This window comes from Lactuca saligna, chromosome 2 (genome assembly GCF_052625555.1).
Source record: "Lactuca saligna cultivar CGN05327 chromosome 2, ASM5262555v1, whole genome shotgun sequence".
Lineage (NCBI taxonomy): Eukaryota > Viridiplantae > Streptophyta > Magnoliopsida > Asterales > Asteraceae > Lactuca > Lactuca saligna.
Window position 1 is genome coordinate 179,486,410 of NC_136418.1, and position 21,232 is coordinate 179,507,641.

General features: G+C 33.1%; 1 long non-coding RNA gene across 2 annotated transcripts; it reads right to left on the reverse strand.

Moving 5' to 3' along the window:
- Window positions 1-14,205: 14,205 nt before the first annotated feature.
- LOC145029389 (uncharacterized) lies at window positions 14,206-17,741 on the reverse strand. Of its 2 annotated transcripts, XR_013676499.1 has the most exons (8): window positions 17,332-17,741; window positions 16,966-17,112; window positions 16,811-16,887; window positions 15,748-15,877; window positions 15,568-15,664; window positions 15,425-15,471; window positions 15,235-15,315; window positions 14,206-14,675 (listed from the first exon to the last, which is right to left on the reverse strand). It is a non-coding gene; the product is annotated as an uncharacterized LOC145029389 (long non-coding RNA). The 2 variants fall into 2 exon arrangements; XR_013676500.1 differs by lacking the exons at window positions 16,811-16,887; window positions 16,966-17,112; window positions 17,332-17,741 and adding an exon at window positions 16,109-16,177.
- Window positions 17,742-21,232: the final 3,491 nt, after the last annotated feature.

Genomic DNA, 21,232 nt, shown 5'->3' on the forward strand with positions numbered 1-21,232 from the left:
CTATGCATGAAGAATTGAATCAATTTGAGAAGTGTGGGGTTTGGAAGCTGGTTAAGTTACCTAAGGGAAATAAGTTACTCGACACGCGTAGGGTTTATCGAAATAAGCAAGATGATTCAGGGGTCATTGTGTGAAGTAAGGACCGATTGGTTGTACGTGGATTTCGTCAAATTGAGGGTCTTGACTACACCGAAGTTTTTGCTCCAGTAGCTCGCTTGGAGGCTATTCGCATCTTCCTTGCGTATGTTTCTTACATGAATTTCACAGTTTACCAGATGGATATCAAGACTGCCTTCTTGTACGGCGTTGTGAAGGAAGAAATTTATGTTGATCAACCTCTTGGGTTTGTCAATTCAAAGTTTCTGAATCATGTCTACAAGTTGGACAAAGCTTTATACGGGTTACACCAAGCTCCAAGGGTGTGGTATGCTACTCTTACGAAGCATTTTCTCGAGCATGGCTATTCATGCGAGATAATCGATCAAACCTTATTCATTAAGCATTTTGGTACCGATCAAATTCTTGTTCAAATCTACATCGATGATATCATTTTCGGGTCAATGAGTTCAAAGTTGTGCAAAGAGTTCGAAAATGTTATGGTGAAGAGATTCGAGATGAGTTCTTCGGGGGAGATGACCATGTTTTTGGGGCTTCAGGTCAAACAAGAATCAACCGAAATCTTGCTACATCAAACCAAATATGTTGAAGATATGCTAGAGAAGTTCGGGTTTCGAGATGCAAAACCTGCACTGATGCCAATGGCTGAAAGACCACTATTAACTCCAGATATTGAAGGCGAATCCGTAAATCAAACTGACTACAGATCAATGATCGGATCATTGATGTATTTAACCGCAAGCAAGCCAGACATTATGTTTGCAGTTTGTCAATGTACACGATATCAGGCTAATCCTAAACTTTCACATCTTATTGTTGTCAAAAGAATCTTTCAGTATCTCAAAGGCAACCCAAAATTGGATCTTTGGTATCCGAAAAATTCTGAATTTGATTTATATGCTTTTGCTGACAGTAATTATGGAGGCTGTGAGCTTGACAGGAAATCAACGTTTGAAGGATGTCAATTTCTTGGTGATCGGTTGGTGTCATGGCAGTGCAAGAAACAACATACAGTCTCCATCTCAATAGCAGAGATCGAATACGTAGTCGCTTCTGCTTGTTGTTCTTAAGTTATCTGGATACAACATCAACTCATGGATTACAATTTGAATTTTCTAGAAACCCCCATTTTTTGTGATAATGAGTCTGCAATTCAAATTGCTAAAAATCCTGTCCAACACTCAAAAACCAAACACATCGATATCAAAGTGCATTTTATCAAATATTGTTATGAGCGTTCGCTCATTCGGTTGGACAAGTTCCCACTACTAATAATGTGGCGGATCTATTCACAAAACTGTTTAACAAAGCTCGATTCGATGTGCTTGTCGGATTTTTTAATATGATACGCTTTGAGGCTTAACTTTTGTTTTTAGGTTAGTTTAAATTTGCGCATTTAATTTTCATTCTCTCCCATGCACAAATTTGGGGGGAGAAATAAACAAAAACTAGAAAATCAAAAATCCAAAAATTGTGTTCTTTCATTAGCTTTCTTCTGTAAATATTGTGATAGGAAGTGATATAAACTGGGTGATAACAGGTAATTTGAATTTGTGTAAAGTATCAAAATTAAATTGTCTAGGCTCTGTGTTCGATGTGCTGGTAGGCACAAAAGATTTAATTTGTATGTGACTAGACATAGATGAACTTAAAAATCAAATGACTTAACAAATCTTGACCTATATAGATCCGTTTAGCTTGACAATACGGCACCAGGATAGGTTAAGTAGGAAGATATACACGGAAATTTGCGGATAACATTAAATAATCTCTATTTAGAACTGTGGGTTAACTTTTCCTCAATGTATGGACTCTGTCTTTAATTTCGATATTGACGGGGCGACTGGGGAATTCCGATAAATTAGGTATGTAGAAGTTTATTTTCTTGCTTTCTTTCTGTTAGTCATATGTTGCCTCCTCTGCGTGAATGAAAGATCCAACCTGGACTGCTACATATGCAATTCTGTCTCTCTGCATATCCTTCTATGCCATTCTTTCTACATGTTAGCCGTATTTTTTCTCCTTTGCGTGACTGATATTCCGACCTGGTACACAGCATATGCACCATTCTACTTCTCAATCCCTCTAAATTTATTCAGTCATATGTTTCACCCTCTGTGTGATCGGAAGATCCGACCTGGGTGTACAACATATGCATTCTAAATCTGTCTTCTCATCTAATAATTGTCTGCTCACCTAAAGTAAGGAGTATCTTGGAAGTACTTGAGTATTGGGGTATATCAGGAAGCGGGAAACATGTTCTAGTACATCTAAAATCAAACAATTAATAAGTTGTTTGTAGATCTCGCTGCTTAATTTAAGTGGACAACAATATCCTTGGTCGTCGTCAAATGAATGGTCCTTAGGAATTTTGTTTAGAATTGTAAGGTCAGAGTGTCTTGTCACTTGTAGTATGTCATAATTTTGTCACAATATTTCATATTTAAGTGGACCACAATACCAGAGATTGACCAGATTTATTCATGAAGGTACTGGTAAACGGATTCAGGCTGTCTAAGAACTTTGATCCCAAACTCACAATATACTATTAGCATTGGTAAAAGAGAAATTTGTGTTAATTCCTTATTAATTTCAATTTTATTTTGTTTTATTTTTATTTTTATTTTTATAAAAATAAAAAAATTAAAAAAATTTAAAAAATTAAATTAAATTTTATTACCATTTCAGTTTAAAACTTTTAGATGTTATTTTATTTTATTTTTTAATCCTTAAAATGTGTTATTTTCTAAATAATTTATTGTACTGGACTTGGAATTGAAGTGTTGCAGCCCATGGTTTTTTGGATCGGGTCATGGGTCCATGTGTATATGCTACAGTTTCCGGCTGCATAAGGAATAGAAGTATATGATATAAAATTTTCTTTATCCTCTATTATCTCTTTCTTGCAAGTAGTACATATAGTTGTTTCTTCCTACATAAGGAATAGAAGTATATGATATAAAATTAACAATAGGTAGATAATTGTATTGATACGGAATTTAAAATAATAAATAATTTAAATGTTGTTAATATTAAATTTTCATAGTAATATATAATGAATATTAATAATTGTGAAGAAATAAATGTATATTTGTAACCGTTGTAAAAAAATATTGCAGATGATGAAGATTCAAGATATTACGTAGCACATAATTTATTTGTTTTGCTTCTAATGTTAATACGGGTTGGTGTTAGAATAGTACATATTTTTATATTAATAAAAAATATACAAATAACTTTAAAAATATGTAAAAATAAAAATAAAAAATGGTAAAGGATAAACATACGCTTTCTAATTGAAGTAAGAACATTAGTAGCGGTTGGAGATTGTTGGATTAATGTATTAGACAAATTCATGTTCTGTATTTTTTCTAAATAACAAGTATTTAATTTTCTAGTCTCTTTAGAATTAACCGACTTCATGATATGTATGCATTCTAAACAAATAACACTAATTAGTTAATAAAATAGATGATATCCACATAGTTAATAAAACAACACAACCATAATTATTATTTAAATAAGGAAATAGGCATGGAAAAAAATAATTAAAGTAAACATAATATCAGATAAACTAATACGATGATAAGATCCCTTAGAAGAATGTGTAGTGGGATGTGTTGCTTGGGATTTATCTTTCATTTTTAGTTACAGATTGCGCTAATGTTGCTATGTGGCTTTCTAGGTACGTTGTAGTTGGTCGTTCACAACCTCCTCTAATGAGCACTCAGGATTACACATTGCAAAAGGGAGTCAAGCACTATGTTAGAAAGCTATATCGAGGGATGGACCTCGGTATTTCTCTCCGATGTCTAAGTTAGATCTCGGTTAAAGTTGTGAGGAAAATTACTTATGCTTGTGAAAATTGGGAGTACTTACTTGAGCTCGGCTAATCGCATGTACACACCTCTATCTCGTTAAAAATTTCTTTCTTTCTAGGTGCTTACAAAATTCTTTTTAGAAGACGTTTTCATTTTTAAATAATAAAAATCTTTTATTTCCCCTTAGTTTGAGTTCAGATACACCCGGAAGTGTATCCGAATCCCTCAAACCAGGGCTCTGATACCAACTTGAAACATCCCAAAAACACAGTCTGAAAATTTCGTTTAATTTAATGATAAAACCATAGTCAATAAACCTCATATAGAAATCATAAGCAATGTATCTCAAAATATTATAACGACTGTCAAATATATCAGAGTATAAACATCCCAGACTGAACAAATGGTGTGTGCACTGCAATCTTCCCGAGCTCCTCTTTTGAAAACTGAGTACCTGAAACCAAAACTGAAACTGTAAGCACGAAGCTTAGTGAGCTCCCCCAAACTACCACATACCATACAATAACATATAAACACATATTGGGCCTTGCCCACTGCATCGGGACGAAGCCTGGAAACTGCATCGGACCGGAGTCCGGAACTGACTGGGACCTTGTCCCCTGCATCGGACCAAAGTCCGGAACTAACTGCATCGGACCGAAGTCCGGAACTGACTGGGACCCTGTCCCCTGCATCAGACCAAGTCCGGAACTAACTGCATCGGACCGAAGTCCGGAACTAACTGCATCGGACCGAAGTCCGGAACCAACTGGGACCTTGTCCCCTGCATCGGACCGAAGTCCGGAACTAACTGACTGAACATAGCATAGCATAACATATCAACTAGCATGAACACATATACTGCATACTACATCGGGCCGTAGCCCGGAACACATAACACATAACACATAAAACATAGCGCATAAATCCTGTCTGAGCCACGAAGGCATCAAACATACTAGCTACTGCATCGGACCGAAGTCCGGAAACTACTGCTAACTGAACGGGCCGGCATTGTGGCCTTAGACCCGTCCCTACTGGAAGGAAACTCACCTCACACTGCTGAAGTCCCGTTGACACAATCCCACACTGCTGAAATCCCGCAGACTCCACCCCAGCTGCTGGCTGACAGATTCCCGAACTGTCAACACCAAATAACACCCAATTAATAATTGGGTTCTAACACACGACTAAAAATACATGCTTTGGGTAATTACTACATTACCCCTAGCTTGGCTTACCCAAGCCCAAGGCCCAAAGTCAACTAGGGATTAAAGTCCAACATATGGCCCAATTGATTAGTCCAGTCCAACATGTATCATTCTAGGGCCCAATATCATACAACCATCTAGGCCCCAACTATGGCCCATCTATGGCCCAATTTTCCAAATTGGGCCCAATCCTTCATATGGGCCTTACCCTAAAGCCCAACTAATTACTCTAGTCCATTTGATTATTCTCGGATGGCCCAATACAAAGCCCAAGTGAAATTAGGGTTTCACATCAAATGATAACTATGGTTAAGTGTTTCTTACTTAACCCACTAGGGACTTAATCCGTTAAGGACTTAATCCATTAAGTCCATTATTGCTTAGATTAATTTCTGCCAATGATTATTATTTAATATTTCACTTATTAGATAATTCTCGTGTGCCCTGATAAATTCCCAAATATTAATATTTTCTCAATTAACTCATTAAGGACTTAGTCCATTAAGTTCTTTACTCTACTTAACAAATGACATGAATAAGGTTGGGCTTAATTCACAATCTAATCCCAATGGCCCAAAAGTAGGTCCAATAAAAGTCTAAGGCCCAATTACTCACAATTAGGGTTTTCCACTCAAACGTGGCCCAATAGGCCCAAAATAAATCTTTAAGCCCATTAAGGTTTTGGCTAGGTCCATTAGGGTTTTGCTTGAGGGGCACCACTCACTACCACTTCGGGTAGTGGTGGTCTATGGCGGCTTACGGCGGCGGCCACCACCTTACGGTGGTGGTTTTGATTCTTTTCATTAATCCAAAATTCAAGTTACATTTTACAATGTTAAATCTCAATACCCCCACACACACACACTAAACTAATCACACACACAGCCACACCATGGCGGCCGGCGGTGGCTCGTGGTGGCAGCCACCACCTCACGGCGGTGGTGGTGGCTATTCCCGACTTTCCGACTAAACAAAACTACATACAACACATACAATATCATAACTATCGGGATAGTGATAACACATGAATACACACCCAAAACTACACCCACAGCTATCTCCCACGGTGGCTGGTGGCGGCGGACAAAGGTAGAAACGACAGTGGCGGTTCCTCTTGACTCCCAATCAAGTAGATGTATGTGCACACTCGAAAACATGATCTGAAGACCGAGACATCTCTAACTCAACCACTACGGGTGGCAGGCGACAACTGGAGCCCTAGAGACGGCGACCAACAGCGACGACGGCCCAAAATGGAAACCACAGGGCTACTAGCGATACCATTCGACGTACACAACGTTGATTCACTGAGAACAACGAAGGAGAAGGGAGGTAGAGGTGGCAGATAGGCTTTCTAGCGTTTCCGGTCGCTCACGAATCTCGCAGCAACATCTTTAGCTCGGTCGTCGATCTTGGCGGCCATCTCGATTGTACACATCGGTTCCGGTAGTGGAGCTGGGACGACGGCAATCCCCAACGAAGCAGCGACGGGTGAAGGAGCCTCAAAGGGTAGTGGCGGCTAGGAGAAAGGATTGCGGTGGCTGGAAGGGAGGCATAAGGTTGGCGGCCGCTTCTTGCTTAGGGTTTAAGATGAAATGAGGTGGGGAAGGGATACGGGTACATCCCGTATCTCATTTCAACATATGATATGATTTTTCAACTTCAGCCCCTCCACCCTTATTTGTTTACCTTATAAACCCTAACTTTCAAAACTCTTTACAATGAAGTCCAAAATACCCATTTAACCCTTACTTCTCATAATCTATCCATCTCAAGTCTCGATAATTTACCACGTGGTCCTTACCTTCATAAATATTTATAAGACTAATCCGGAACTGACACTTTTAATCTCCGACTTCTAAAATTCTTCACAAATTATTCTGAGACTTATATTTATTAATTTATTTAAATAAACGGGGCGTTACAATATATATATATATATATATATATATATATATATATATATATATATATATATATATATATATATATATATATAACTTTTAAAGATTTATAAATTATATTAGTCAAGTTATATTTATTTATGTCATATCATAGGGTTTAGATCATTTTTAGTCGGTTAACTTTTGGTTTTATGTTTATTTGGTCGCTTAACTATTTTTAAGTTTTAAAATATTATCAAACTTTTGATTTTGTGCTCATTTAGTCACTTAATTTTTGACTTGGTCACTTAACTTTTGGATTTGTGCTCATTTAGTCACCTAACTTTTAAATTTTAAAAGTTTAGTGACTGAATGAGCACAATTTTAAAAGTTAGGTTACTAAATAAGCTCAAATCCAAAAGTTAAGTGACCAAACCAAAAGTTAAATGAGTAAATGAGCACAAAGTTAAAAGTTTGATGACTTTTTAAAACTTTAAAAAAAAATTAAGTGACCAAATGAAAAAAAAAAACCAAAAGTTAAGTAACCAAAAATAATATAAATCCTCGTATCATATAAAAAAACAAAACATCTTATTTTATTTATAAAAAATAGTAAGCTAAAAGTAAAGAAGATATAGACTTTTTTATTATAATATAATTCAATATTGTTAGGATGAAAATAAAAAGATATAGAGGACTAGAATAGAAGGTAAAATTAAGTTAAAGAAGAAAATTAAAAATTAAAACCAATTCAACTTTTGTCGGCCTATCTCTACCTATTGTTCTAGACCGACAGTCAGACACCAATCCACGTTCGCTTGATATTATGACCACATCCCGCCCACAGGCCCATATAAAAACAAATTCTTGCTGGGCCACCACACATAGTTAATGCTCCACCACAGATAGTTAATGCTCTACATCTTGACCGGTCCCAAACAGTTCTTTAAGGTAAGTATGCGCCTTTCCGGGCCCAGTTCAGTTGGATCTATCTGCCTTGAAACGATTTGGGTTTTTAGGTACCCGTTTGAAAATGGATTCGAATTTTCGGATCCTTCTTCAATCAGTTTATTTTTGGTCTGCTATTTTTCTAGACCGGTTTTTAATTTTGTCCGGTCTTTTGGGGACCTATCTTGCTTCTTAAGTACGGTCTCGCGGTTTTTACTTGCTTCTTTTTCAGTTTGGTTTCGGTATTTTTTTTTTTTTTTTTTTTTGCAGTTTCAATTAAAAGGTATGTGATTAATATCAAAATTATACATTAAGATTTACTTAAAATAATACACCAAAATTTAATAAAAGAAAGAAGATAAATAGTTAGGTGATTTGTGATTAAAATGTGTAATTAACATAACAATGATATGTATATACACTTTGACCTATGGTTTTTTAGACCGTTTTTGGATCGGTATTGAATTGATACATTTTTTTCAGATCGGGTTCGAGACATATTTTTTGGTCCAGTTTTTTTAGGACCCATCTATTTTAGATTCGATCTTGGTGTTTTTTTAGGATTGATCATTTTGTTTATGTCTACCCTAGGCTCAAGAACATTGTTAAAAACCGATTATATGTGTAGCTACCTGGGCCAAATATTTGAACATAGCCAAACATGTATATAGATTTTTGATGATCCAGATTTCAGTTAATATTCCCCTTCTTAATGTTTCCTCTGCCTTTCCCTTTCCTAGTGATGGCCAATGTTTGATTCAAAAGTCAAAAAGAGAAGGCTCACTTTGAGAACCCATCAACACAAAACATTTAGTCTTCTAAAGTTTACATAACAATAATATATTTTCCCCTTTAAAGAAGGGGTGTGACAACTTTACAAAAAATTACCAATTAAAAAATTAAGGGAAATCTCTAGAAAAATCTTAATATTTTAGAGATTTTTTAATAATGTCTTAAATTTTATTTTTTTTTAACAAAAAAATTATGACTTTTTCACTTTTCGAATAGAAAAGTCCAACAAACCAGCTAATTTATTCATTTTAGTCTTTTTTGACCTGTTTATCAGATCATGTGATCAAATTGTTAATTTTTTAAAAATAATTGGACTTTTTGGAGATTTCGTCAAAATTTATATATAACGTATAAATATAATTTTTACGTATTTATATCTATTTTTACGTATTTATGTATTTTTTAAGTTTTTATATGTGTATATTTATACATTTCATTGTACAAACGTATTTATTTTACTTATTTATATGTATTTTTAACCATTTTACATATTTTTTATGTAATTTTATGTGTTATTTGTTATATAGTATATGTTTTTATGTATTTTTACGTATTTGTCTATTATTTAAGTTTTTTATATAGATGTTTATGTATTTTAAATGTATAGATGTATTTTTTAAGTATTTATATCTATTTTTAAGTATTTTACATATTTTCATGTATTTTTATGTGTTTTTTATGTATTACGTATTTACGTATTTTTTAAGTTTTTTATATAAATGTTTATGTATATTTATGTATTTTAAATATATAAACGTATTGTTTTACATATTTATACATATTTTTTTAAGTATTTACATATTTTTTTTGTGTTTTTTATGTATTATGTATTTATATTTATTTTTGCGTATTTATGTATTTATTAAGTTTTTTATATAGATGTTTATGTATTTTTATATATCATCGCTTAGCATTCTAAGTTTAAGTCTATAAATCCTACAAATACCTAGTTCGCTTAAACTAATGCTTTGATACCAACAGTTACATCCCCAATTTCACGGCGAGAAAAGACCGATTTGTTTATGCTTTGTTTTATAAAATCAGAGTAATCCTTTGATTTAAAAGAGTTGCGGAATTTGTTCCCAAAACAAAATATGATAAAATTTATCAAAACTTTTCTCAAGAGAATGTATTTTCATTAAAAAAAAAAACATCGGGATGTCATGTTCCGATACAGACCAAAAGCATAAACAGTACAATACAGACCTTACAACTGTTATTTGTAACTACTGATCTATAATCCAAAATCTCTCATCAAGTCCACCAATTTATACTCTTGTGCCATTACCTGTAATGTAAAGAAAACTGAGTGGATCAGGCTTGGGAGCCTGGTGAGCATATAGGGTTTTCAACCCACAATAATACATTTATTATATTCAATTATCAAACAATCAACCCAAATACCCATCCTCATATCTCTTTTATTTTCTCAAGGGTTTACCCTAATAATTCTCTATCCTTCATTCATTCATTCCTATGGATTTACCTAAGGAATTGGCACAAAGTCCATTTGCTACCAAGGTTTATATAACAGGCACTACGTCACATAGCCACCAGGGTTCATACAATTGGCACTACGTCTCATAGTTACCAAGATTTACACAATAGGCACTACGTCTCATAGTCACCAGGGTTTACAAAACAGGCACGAAGTCACATCGTCACCAAGGTTGATCAAGTAGGCACGAAGTCGCATCGTCACCAAGGCTTACTCAATAGGCACTAAGTCACATAGTCGCCAGGGTTTACTCATTAGGTACAAAGTCGCATCGTCACCAAGGCTTTACTCAATAGGTACGAAGTCACATCGTCACCAACTATTCGATCTACCCATGTTCTACCTAACATTTTTGTAGATATAAATACAAACACAGTTTAAATCATTTAAAACCCGTATAAAAACATCAATTCCAAGATCATATCAAATAGACAAATAATATATAACACGTAGCACGTATTTCATAGCTAACAATTTTTATTTATGTGTTAGAAGAAATTAACTATACACTCACTTGATTAGACGATGCTCGAACAACATTACGACTTGTAGAAGTAGTATTCTTCGGTAGATCTGGAAGATCTTCACAAAAACCGGGCTTCTCGCGGACAGAGCTTCGGCTCGGGAATTTCACTTCTCGGGATCTTCTGGGCTTTCGGACTTGCTTCGGGTCTCGGGAATGATACCGGGGCTTTGGGATATTTCTTGCACGAAAAACGAAGTAAAACGGGAGAGAGATGAGAGGAATTGAGCAAGAAACTCAGCTGCCCTCGCACCCTTTATATAGGGGCTGATTCTTCGAATTACACTGGGCGTAACCCGGATAAGCCCGGTGACTCCCCCCCCCCCCCCCCCCCCCCTTTGGATAATATCCGAATTTATATTTAAATTAAATACTAAAATTATTTAATAAACTTCAAAAATTCATATCTTCCTCATACGAGCACCGTTTTTGACGTTCTTTATATCCCCTTGTAGGTGAGACTACTATCTACAACTTTCGTTTAGACTCCGTCGGCTAACTTTGAATTTATTTTTATTATATATTTTTAGTAGGCCGGGATAAGAAAACTCCGTTATAAATTCATAACTTCTTCATCCGACGTCCGTTTTCGTCTGTCTTTTTACTATTGCACTACTATCAACAAGATCTTCGATTCTTGTTTAGATTATTTCGGCTAAAAACCGCTCGATCTCAAATCGAGTATTCGGGCTGCATACCGCTAAGTCGAAACCTAGAGAAACCATAACTTCCTCATACGAAGTCAGATTTTGACGTTCTTTTTATGCACACTCATGGTTTAATGAACTCTACGACTTTCGTTTAGATCACTAAGGCTAAATACCGCTCTAACGTAATTTCATATTTTACGTCATTCAGCGTCGGGCCGGTTCTGTCGCGAAACTTCGACAGATCCTAAGTTCTTCGTTATAATTCGGATTTCGGCGTTCTTTATATGTACAGAATCTTTGTAACATATATTACAACATAGTTAAGATTATTCCTTCAAAATAATCTTCCATCAAAAAGTCATTTTTTGACGCTTATTGTCCTTAAATTGACTAGCCCTAATCTACGAGCGTTACAATATCTCCCCCTTAGGATGATTACGTCCCAGAGTCATCAACGAAATAGGATTCATATATTGACTCCATACGCTATCTCTCCATCCTAAGTAATAACAATGATGCTTAATCTTTCATCTGCTCTTCATACTATGTTAAACTTTCAATCGTAACCTTCAAGTTACAAACTAAATCCTTATTGTGAGCTCCTTCTTCTTCTTAGGATAAATACATTCCTTTATGTATTGTAACAGACCGATGGTTCGTGTCCCAATGACCTCTCATCGTAGTCAGACTCAATTTGAAATGACCACTAGGGTCGGAATAACAACCATCTTACTAGTCATTACCGAAACAATGGTAACGACATACTTGAATATAAACGAACTCAATTACAAGCTTCTTGGTAACCTTGAAACTTTCCCTGATCCAAAAGCGAGTCATGTGCTTCCGGTAGTATAGATCTCTACTACCATTCACACCTACTCATACTCGTCCCAAGTATTGTCTCACAGTTAACCAAGTCACCATACATAAATCATATAATCATTCAACACATCAAATAACAAAACCAGGGTTCATATTATTTCTTGAAACTATTACACAAAAGTTCATGTTCACCCTATACTATGCCTCTAACAGGTTATGCTTTTTGATACAGACTTTATGTATTAATATGAAGTCTTCATCTTTTAATCCTCCCATTGTTTTCTGCTTTGTTGAGGAGCATGTGGAATGCCATTGGCTATGGCGGTGCATTTTTCTTTGGGCAGTCTCTAGAAATATGCCCTTCTTCGTTACATCCGTAGCACACCTTTTTGTTATCCGCGCATATGTTGGCGAAATGCCTTGTCTTCCCACATTTGTAGCAGGTCGTCTCCTCATTACACTTCCTGAAGTGTTTCTTTTTACACTTCTCAAACCATTTAGCTTCATCTCTTCCTCCAGATTTCAAGAATTTGGTTTCTTTGTTGATCATTGAAGATCCTTCATGTTTCATTTTCTCTCCAACTTCAACTCTCTCTAGACCCTTTTATTTTATTTGGGTCTCAACATTTTTGTCTGCCCAGATGGCGGCTTTCAGAGTGGTTTCTTGCTTGACTATCAGACCAAATTCCGCTGGTAATTCATTGGCAAACTTGTTGACCTTGGAAAGTTCAGTTGGAATTAGGCTCAATATTACGCTTTTAGGTTTACAGAGTGCAAAATAGACATGACTGTACAAACCTTATCTAATTCTAGTAAAGACTCCTATTTATAGGAGAATAAAAGCGTACAAAAAATATACTAAGGACTAGACAACTAAGCTTCGAATAATGTGCCTTAGTAAAATAGATAACAGAACATACGAAGAGTACATATAAGGCTTCGACTCATTACAACCAAACTACCCTTATAGGGTTAGTTGATTAATCAATAATAGGATAATTAATAGTCAAAATGATAATTAGACATTATCAAAGATGCGTTATTTAGGGAAAAAAAGAACACGATTTGAGTAAAAATGAAAATTATGAAACTATGAGTGATACCTGCATCCTCCTTCCTCATTTTCCTCTCCATGATCACAATCTGTCGACCTTTTTTTTTGGCAAAAAGATGTTCGATGTAAGACTTCTTATAAACAACATAAAAGCTTTATTTTGTTATAAATATAGTATTTCAAGATACCTACCACCTACCAAAATAATAATAATAATAATAATAATAATAATAATAATAATAATAATAATAATAATGTTTTCATGATAGAAATTATGATTTTCGCATTTGGATACTAACCTTGCAAAATCAAATCTACGAAATTTTATTAATTTACTTATTGTTTGTAGTTCAAAAATCTTCTAGACCTTTTCAGTTCAATAACTATTTCAATGGTTAAATCTGCAAAATTAATGGTGTTAAAAGGAACTTTAACTCTGTAAATATTTTAAAAAATTAGACTTTTTATAAACTAAGTTTTTTTCCACTTCTTACAACGTTTTACAGCAATACATCAAGATTTAATATATGGAATCGATTGCCCATGGTGTTTCTTTGGTGAAATTCAACATTTTAGAAGATTACTTTGCAAAATCTATCGTATTATAACAATATCATCCAATTATCCACTTACCACTTCCAACATCATATTTTTAGCTTTAAAAGTACAATGTTATATATGAACGTATTTTTCGAACAAAAAAACTCCATTTATTGAATCTTGATATCTTCAACTTTTGGATTAAAATTAAACAATCACCCACAATAAATTATGTATTGTCTTTGATTTTATAAATGAATGCATTTTTTTAATCATGTATTAGCAACTGCTAAAATATCAAGAATACCCTTGATACTCATCATTTATTTTTACATATATACCTGATAATGATTTGGCATTCTCTTTTTTCAGCTGTAACAATCTAGCAATCTGCCCTTCTTGCCCAAATTTCCAATCCGGTAAAAAAAGGATGAAACATATAAAAAATATAAATTTGGCAATACTACTTCATTTTCAATAAATCTTGAAAAAAACAGAAAAATTAACGAAAAATTTAAACCAACTTTGCACTTCAACTGGGTATTCGGAACATGTGTTTTTGCAGTTGGGTGCTTGTTTTACATACTACAAAAAAACAATTTTCTCGCAATATAGAATTAACCTTTGATATATTCATCATTATCAAAGGTAATAAAATTGTAATAAACTCCTAAAATTGTGAATGAAATCACAGTTACCTTATTGTAATAAACTCCTAAAATTGTTAAACTTATGCATTTATTTCTGAGATATTTGCCCCAGAAGGTGTAGCAATATTCCTAAAAATGTCGATTTTCCAGAATACACAAGACAAACCTGCAAATGTTAGATAGAAGTTGTTAGAATCACATTGGCAAATTATTCTATGAAAAAAAATAAAGTGTTACACTTACAATAGCAAGATTTAGGTTATTAAGACAATCTTCTCTTCATTAAGTAGCATCCATTTCTCAAGTTTATATTGTGATCGAGACATATTATAATAAAAAAACTTATAAAGTAAAAGGAAATGCATAACAGAAGATAGACAACCGATCAAGCATTTCAGCAAACAGATAGAGGGCATTTGTGGCACTTGTTCTTAAAGTCGAGATCTTCAAGGAAGTGGCCACATAGAAATAGAAGTGGCCACAGAGAAATAAATAATTAAATGATATGGGACGGAGATCCTCGTCATTTTTAATGGTTTTCTTTGGTGAAATTTTGATATTATTTTGTATTATTATTATTATTATTGTTATTATTATTATTATTATTATTATTATTATTATTATTATTACTATTATTATTATTATTATTATTATAACATTTCAAATTAAAATCCAAAATTATATATTTCATAAAATAAAAAGAAAATAAAATGCAAATGACTCACCAAACAAACATTAAGAGCTTTGGCAACTCCTGCAATGGAAACATCTGAAGGTAATGGACCAACTCCTCCATATAAGAAAACCTGTATAAATATTTATTTTATTAACATTTCATTTCACCAATTTCAGAATATGAAAAATAAAAAATGTTAACATACATATTTACACATTTACATGTGATAAATGGCTTACCATGTAACTTGTAGACTTTTGGATTTCAACTTCTTGAGCTACAAAATCTACCAATATAGAACAAATAAACTGTCAATTCAGGGGTAATTTGGTAAATAGTGTTTCTTTACCTTATTATTTCAAAATTCTCATATGCAACTTACATAACTTGATACAACAGCAATATGGGAAACACTCGAACGAATAGAATGAAGCTTCCTACACAACAAATGTCTTAATTCATCCTCCATCTTTCCAGAACTGAGCAATGTGAAATCATAAACATTAGTCAACACATAACAAATTATAAGAATAATAATACAAATAATAATGAAGAAACTTACATAATTTCATCACCAACTACTATGATTGAGGCTGAAGGGGTGTTTTCTTGATGTGATTCCACACCTCTGACTCCATCTTTGACTTTTTTAGGTAAGTTTTTGGCTCTTCCAGCTCTTTCTAATCTTCCACCTGAAAGCATATATGTAGGCTTCAACTTCTCCTTACCAGAATCTTTAATGCACAACAATGCATTTGGAGTTATGTATTATTAACAATAGAAAACTAGCATTTAAAACAATATATGTTACCAAAATCATTTAGAATAAGAAAATAATTAAATACCATATGCTAATAAATGCAACGAAATATAAAAAACGCTTTTTAATATAATATTACCAAAAAAAATGATTTTTAACTTACACAGAGTGTTTGCATCGGCTGTAATTCCGCAAATATATTTTGCCTCAACTGTTATAATGGAAAAAAAATAAAGTAATATATATATATATATATATATATATATATATATATATATATATATATATATATATATAATTGCATATGAAATCTTGTCATTAAAATATGTCTCCTCTTGTCTGCACTTTGGAATAAGTTCATTCAATGCATTTAATGCACTATGCTCAAAAAAAATATGTGTTCCTGTAAACAAATATAAATTTGGTTAAGTTGTGCATACAAACACTCCTAAAAGATCAAAAATGGTACCTTTTTCAACTTCAAATTATCATGGGTTTAGAAATAAAAGATATGTTCTAATACATGCACTTCATATGAACAATAGGGTGTTTCAATGTGCTTAGAAACAACAAAAATGAAGTGAATTGAGTTAAATTAGTATTGATTCTAAATATGAAAATGAGTGACTTTTATGAATGTTAACTAAATGATCAAGTTATTCTTATTAATCTTCAATGGATGGATAAATCAAATTTGTTTCAGACTATTGGACTCTTTAGGTGCCACACAATCAGTTTTAGATGTTCTATCAAAATAATGTCACATACAACTCCTTTAAGCTGATTGGTTGATCTTATTATTGAAATACACAAAATCAGATTACCCCTTTCAAAAGTTGGTAGTTTTAATAGCTATAATGGATACCTCTTTTATTTTCTAATAACTGGAAAACAAACTCGGGTTGCACCTCAAAAGCTGTAATTGTATCCCGCTAAGGAAGCCTGAACAAAATAAGAAAATAAATGATTAAACAAATCTAATCAACTAATGAATCAGGTAAAGTAAGGCGGAATGAATACATTAATTGGCTCAAACATTTCATCGAACGCCTTATAGGCATGTTTGTCATCCAAAACCCACTTCCCAAACCTGTAGTCAGGAAGTCGTCCCCTTTTTCATGTTCAATCACATGATTCTCCAAGTGTGATGGTTGCAAAGCTAAAAAACTGACATTTAATACGAACCGGTTTGGATTTAGCCTTGATTTTGCGGTTTTTGTTGGTCATGTTTGATAAACCGGCATAAACCCAAATACATTTGTCAAAATGATTATATAAACAACAAAAGAAGAAGAAGAAGTAACGCACGAAGAAATCATGAAGTCATAAATCTGATATAACTATTTCTTGTAGATAATAAGAGGAATCAAAGAAAAACTTACATACCCAACATTGTTGCTTCTCTGCAATCGTCCTCCTCCATTTTCGTTTGATCTCACGTGTAATCGAGGTTTGCAGTGTAATCGATGTCGGAAGGTTTCTGAATCCTGAAGAAGTATTGATGTAGGTCCTTCTCAAATCTAAAGGAGACGTAAATTCGAGAATTGTGGTGGCGGTGGGAAGCAGACAAGGTGTAGAAGATGGATTCGAGTGAAAGATAGAAGTTCGGGTGGAAGATAGATAAAAGCAGTCGGTAATGAAGAATAACAGGTGGAAGCATGAGATCGGAAAAAACGCCAACAATCCAAAAATGATTGGGTGGGAAAACGGTGAAGACAACAGGCGTCAAACACGTAGCAACAAAAATCGATCAAATGATAGAAAGTGCCCAAAAAACAAAGATGGAAAAAGAAAGCCAAAAGTAGACATGTATATATAAAGGAAGTACCATTTTTGCCAAATCCTTAGCTACTGTAGCTAAGGTAGGATAATTATATATATATATATATATATATATATATATATATATATATATATATATATATCTAATGATTCATTTCTTTAGTTCGTTAGAAAAATATGTAGAAAAAAAACTTCTTACCTTCCTATCAAAAAAAAATTCTTACCGAATCTATCTATCTATCTATCTATCTATATATATATATATATATATATATATATATATATATATATATATATATATATATATATATATATATATATATTGTGACATCTCCTTTTTCACGGCCAGAAAAGACCGATTTGTTTATGCTTTGTTTTATAAAATCAGAGTAATCTTTTAAAGAAAACAGTTGCGGAATTTGTTCCAAAAACAAAATATGATAAAAATTATCAAAGCATTTCCTTAAAGAAATGTATTTTTCATTATATGACAAAATCTCGGGATGTCATGTTCCGATACAGACATATAAGCATAAACAGAACTTACATTTAATTACACAATTGATTTATATCTCCTTTAAATCTCTCTGTGAAATATGTCTTCGTATTAATACCTGTGATACAAAGAAAACTGAGTGGGTCAGGCTTGGGAGCCTAGTGAGCATATAGGGTTTTCAACCCACAATAAATAATTATATTTAATTTCCACCAACCAACAATAACCCGATTACCCATTCCCGTTATTCTCACCTTACGTCCCTAAGACAACTAACACAAGGGACCTAGTCTAAGAATATTTCATCGGGACGACAACACATGCTTCGGGGGTTCCTCAGCAATTTAAGTCAAATAAGGCAACCATGAGGGGGATGGAATACAGCGAATGAACACCCAAGTTCATTAACACCTACAGGTTATGAGCCTGCTAGCGTTCCACTGGACTGTCTAGAAAAGTCCGTGGTCGTCATCTAAATTCCGCTAGATGACTGGATTACAATGACATCGAGGCCTCTCATCTGTTTATCACACAACTATCTACCCATTCTCTACCCGACATATTAGTAGATAAAAATATATATATTTTTATACATAGTTTAAAACCTGTATAGCATTCTCATTCAATACATATTCCAAAACAACAGATGAGACACATACACATAACACGTATTTCATAGAGAGTAAATCGTATCTATGAGATAGAAGAAAGTGAATATACATTCACGCATATAACACAAAATATACACATAACACGTATTTCGTATAAAATACTTTATAATTATGCGTTAAAAGAAAGTAACCACACACTCACTTGATCAGAAGATGATCGGACAGCACTACGACTTGTAGAAGTAGTATTCTTCGGTAGATCTGGAAGATATTCACAAAAATCGACTTCTCGCGGGCAGAGCTTCGGCTCGGGAATAACGCTCTTCGGGATCCTCGGGGCTTCGGATCTTACTTCGGGGCTCGGGAATATTACCGAGGCTTCGGGGTACAAACGGCACGCAAAACGAGGCAAAAACTTGAGAGAAGAAAGAGTTTGAACAAGAGAAAATGGCTGATTTCGAGTTCTATTTATAGGCTGCTGGGTCTGGGATTACGTTGGGCGTACTCGGGTTACGCTGGGCGTACTTTGACGTCATTGCGTGCGTCGACTGGTGGCACTCGAGTATTGGTCAGACAAGTTGCATCCGACTGAGTACGCTGGGCGTACTCAAATTACGTTGGGCGTAATTGAGTCATCGAACTTCTAAATTGCGTAACTTTCGCATACTAGCTCCGTTTTCGACGTTCTTTATATCCACACGAATGTGAGACTACGCTCTACAACTTTCGTTTAGACTCCGTCGGCTAATTTTGACTTTATTTTTATTATTTATTTTTAGTAGGCCGGGACAGGAAAACTCCGTTATAAAATCATAACTTCTTCATCCGACGTCCGTTTTCGCCTATCTTTTTATCGTTTTACTACAATTAATGAGATCTTCAATTCTCATTTAGATCGTTTTTATCTTTTAGATTGTTTCGGCTAAAAACCACTCGGTCTCAAATCGAGCATTCGGGCTGCATACCGCTAAGTCGAAACTTCGAAAAATCATAACTTCCTCATACGAAGTCAGATTTGGGCGTTCTTTTTATGCACGCTCATGGTTTAACGTATTCTACGACTTTCATTTAGATTGCTAAGGCTAAATATCGCTCTAACGTAAATTCACTTTTTACGTCGCACTGTGTCATGCCGATTCTGTCGTGAAACTTCGACAGGTTATAACTTCTTCGTTATAACTCGGATTTTGGCGTTCTTTATATGCACGGAAACCTTGTAACATATACTATAACTTAATTAAGATTATTCCTTCAAAATAATCTTCCATCAAAAAGTCATTTTTGACGCTTAACGTCTCTAATTGATTAGCCCAGATCTACGGGCATTACATATATATATATATATATATATATATATATATATATATATATATATATATATATATATATATATATATATATATATATATATATATTCGGTAAGAATTTTTTTTTTTTTTTATAGTAAGGTAAGAAGTTTTTTTTTCTACATATTTTTCTAACGAACTAAAGAAATGAATCAATAGATGAATAAAAAATAACATGATTTACCAAAAAAAAAATCTCAAAAAACACACGGTGATTCATTTATACAAATATTTCGTTGTTATTCAATAAAATTGTAATAAAATTGAATTTTTTTTCATAATTTACTAAAAAATGAATCATGAATATGTTTTTTGAGGAATTTGTTCTTGTGAATCATGTTACCTTTGAATCATTTAATGATTTATTTTATATGTTCGCTAAAAAAATATGTACAAAAAAAATTTTCTTACCTTTTATCAAAATTTTACTTCTTATTTGATATTTACTATATATATATATATATATATATATATATATATATATATATATATATATATATATATATATATATATAGGTTCATTTGAGACCATACTAATTTTGTAAGACCGTGAGACCAAATCTAAAAATAATTTTAAAATACAACATAAATGGAAAAATCCAAAAATTCTTTTTTTAAATATTATTTTCGGAACTTCAATTAACTATAAAAAAAATTAAAAAAAAATAAAATAAAAAATAAATAAAAAAAATCCCGTTTTTTTTTTTTGAAAAATACGTGAAATATTCTAAATAGAATATTAAACTGACATATTCTAAAAAATAATTTTAAAATGCAAAATAAATGGAAAAATCTAAAAATTCTTTTTTTAAATATTATTTTTGGAACTTGAATTAACTAAAAAAAATTAAAAAAAAAATCCTATTTTTTTGAAAAATACGTGTAATATATATTCTAAAAATAATTTTAAAATGCAAAATAAATGGAAAAATAAAAAAATTCTTTTTTTAAATATTATTTTCGAAACTTAAATTAAATAAAAAAAAAAAAAATAGATCTTACAAAATTCAACCGTCTCACGTCAACCTAACCGTATATATTATCAAATGATA